The following is a 3,723-nucleotide window of genomic DNA, read 5'->3' as shown; positions in this document are numbered from 1 at the left end:
AAACAAGATCTGAGGTTTTTCTGATCATTTTGTTTATTAATATATTTTTCTTTATGCTGAATGAGACAAAAAAGGGTGAATTACATGTTGGACCCAATAGATTTTTTCACCGACCTCTACAAAATTCTTATCCCTAGGGCACATTAGAGCCTATATAAAAGTTTGGCACCATTCCAGATCTTTTCGTGGGTAGACTCAATTCAACCTATAATTAATCGGTGTCGTCGCGCGGAAATTCAATTAAACCTCAGAAAGTAGCAAACCATCTTCAGAAAATCTCAAACTAGGTGTTTCCTTAACACGTGGCACGTGCAAACCTAAGAAAAAGTTTGAGACTAATACGACACAGAAATGTGTATGAACCACAAAAACCTTGATAATCTATATGTATAGTCATGGTTCGATGAAAGTGCTCATGTACCTCTGTGAAGCATGTATACTCTGCCTATGTCGAAATGACTTGAAATTTTTTTGCCAAGCATGTATACCCAAATTAAGGCCCCAAACAAGATCTGAGGTTTTTTTGATCATTTTTTATTAATATATTTTTCTCTGTGCTGAATGAGACAAAAGAGGATAAATTACATCTCGGACCCAATAGATTTTTTCATCGACCTCCACAAAATTCTTATCTCTAGGGAACATTAGAGCCTGTGAAAAAGTTTGACACCATTCTGGATCTTTTCGTGGGTAGACTCAGTTCAACCTATAATTAATCGGTGTCGTCACGCGGAAATTCAATTAAACCTCAGAAAGTAGCAAACCATCTCCGAAAAATCCCAAACTAGATGTTTCCTTCACACGTGGCACATGCAAGCCTAAGAAAAAGTTTGAGACCAATACAATGCTGGAATGTATATTTCTAGTTGCCTAACAAATGTTAAACGAATTACATGCATGACAATAATTAAACACACAAGCTGTACAAATTAAAATTTGAACCCAATTAAACTACGACCTTGAAAACATGGCTAAATAAACATTAATTACAATCGGAATCACTGCCGGGATCGCTCGGGCCATGCACACAAACATGCCGCTGTAGTCATATATGGTAATTGATGTCACGGATTATGTATCCGCTTGTATCGATGAAGGTCAATGCCCGTATGAGTGCACTCTCTCGTGCCTCACAATACCGAAAGAATGGTCGGCCATAGATATAACCTACTGAACGACCACTGCCCCTATTAGTAATCCTTATGCAGTACTGGCATCCTTCTATAGTGAGTTGGCCGAGGTTTCCATTGCAGAAGTCCCAATCATACCCGAGTTGCTCCGTAGCTTGGTCTAGAACGGCCCACAAGCCACATGCAGCATAGGTAAGGTCTTGGAGCGCAATCTGCATGCGGAGAAAAAGAAAAAAAATTAGAGAATGTTATTACAATAATAAACAACAAATAACCATGACTTAGGTATAAGTGACCATTTTACCACATCAGCACGGTTGTAGCTTGCAAACCATTCGCTTGCTTGCGGGACGGGGTTATCACCAACGTTCAAAGCAAGTGCCTTGAAGTGCGAGAAATCAGGCACATCATAACAAACATGTTGAAGTGCCTCTAAATAGATGCGCATGGCACTAAATTGGGCGCTTATCACGTCCAGGCTCTGTCTTCCCATCTCGTGGATATGGTTTCGATGATTTGCACCCCTCAAAGGGATGGAAAAACTAAGTTCACATGTCCATAGCCGACCAATTGCATTAGATGTCGTGTTCTCGACGATGTCTGAGATAAAGAACCAGCTAAGTGCTATTCGCAGCCAATATATTGGGGATATAGTCTGCAACATATATGTATGCAACAATGATATTAAACTAATTACACTTATTTGTTAGCATCAAAAAACAAAAGATGTTGGAAAATATTTCATACAATAGCTAGAACAGGGAATCGTGGAATGACCACATTAGGAGCGAATGGCTCATTGCCAAGGTGGAAACCTAGTTCTTGTGGTGGGGGAGGTCTGTTGTTCATACCACCTGATCGATAAAATGCAAAAAAATATGGACATAAAATATATGCACAAAAAATTCTTCCAAGTAAAATGTGGCAACATAATTAAATATAGATCGAATATAAGGAATAAGAATATATATAAATGTAGAATGCAAAGAAACATGAATATAAATATATATCAAATGAATATAGATAGAATATTGGAGAAAACAACATATCAATACCATTGAAAAATGCAGGAGCCATGACCAAATCACGTAGAGAGAGAGAGAGTGGATTTCTTGAGAAGTGAGAGTGAAACATGAGAAATGAGACTGTGAGAGTTCGTGGGTGGGTGGGATCGATGTATGTGGCTGGCGGTTTGTTTTATATATGGGGCATGGACATGACTGCCGGTTTGTTTATAGAAACGATAGTGAAAGTTAATATCACTATCGGTTTTTAAATAAAACCGATAGTGAAAGTGAATATCACTATCGGTTTGTAAATAGAACCGTGAAGGTGCATATATGTAAAGGATATATTTAGTTAGATAGTACAGTGGGAAAGTTTTAACAACAACGATATATTTATTTAGATAGTACAGCGGGAAAGTTTTAACAACAATGATATATTTATTTAGATAGTACAAAAATACATAAAAAATAACAAAAATATTAGAAATAAATTACATATACGATAACAAAGACCTTACACTAAAATTCCATATACGATAACAAAGACCTATTTGCGTATAGGTCAATGTTATAATCAATGTGTATCAACACATTATAATTTAACCACCTCAGTCGCATTCTTCTAGCACCAACCAGGGTCAAACAACAGCACCGAGGTGGTCTACGAGCTATACCGGTTGGAGATGACAAGGTGGCATCGATGAATCCATGCCTCTACTGTACATGGCCTTTTTCTTGGTACAGTCTAGATGCGCACCGCAGCGGATGGCTCTGTGAACTTCATGACATCTCCAATCTTCGGCGTTGCTCTATCTTCAGTAGCATTCTTCTAGTACCTCTTGTGTGCACCATTTTGGTGGACTACGACGCATAACGATATTTGTGGTTTGTTATGAGAGAAAAACACTATATCATGGCTGATAAGCCCTGGCTAAAACCAACGTGCATGAAGAGGCTCCCTAGCAGGGCACCATTTTATAAGCTAGCTATCGCAGTAGGTGGGAGCAGTGCTCCTGCTGTGGTGATCAGTGGGAGCACTACTGGCCCGTGAGGGAATATTCATATCACTGTCGGTTTTATTAAAAAATAGGCAGTGATAGGGGTCATTAGTGCCGGTTTTTAGAACCGACAATGATTCCAGGGCTGACAAACCGACAACTTTTATTTTTTTGAAATCAGAGCCACTGTCGTATCACTATCGGTTTTGTTAAAAACCCGACAGTGATAGGGGTCATTAGTGCTGGTTTTTAGAACCGGTAGTGATTCCATGTATCACTGTCGGATTTTAAGAAAAAACAGATAGTGATAGGCTTGACAAACCGACAACTTCTATTTTTTTGAAATCACAGCCACTGCCGCGGGCTCTAGATAAAAAAAAATAATTTTTTTTGTCCCGCCTGTGTTTCGAACCAAGGGAGCAAGAAAGAGGGATTCGTGGCTTAACATCTGTGTTAAAGGAGGATTTACGTTAGGAAATGTTTTGTTATCATTTTTATAGTTTAAGTGAAGGTTCATTTAATTCTGTAAAAATATAAAAAAAGTTTGCCGCACCTAGGATTCGAACCAAGGGCACAGGCTTCACAGTA

The sequence above is a fragment of the Miscanthus floridulus genome, chromosome 13 (genome assembly GCF_019320115.1).
Source record: "Miscanthus floridulus cultivar M001 chromosome 13, ASM1932011v1, whole genome shotgun sequence".
NCBI classification, from domain to species: domain Eukaryota; kingdom Viridiplantae; phylum Streptophyta; class Magnoliopsida; order Poales; family Poaceae; genus Miscanthus; species Miscanthus floridulus.
Note: the sequence above shows the minus strand (reverse complement) of the source record.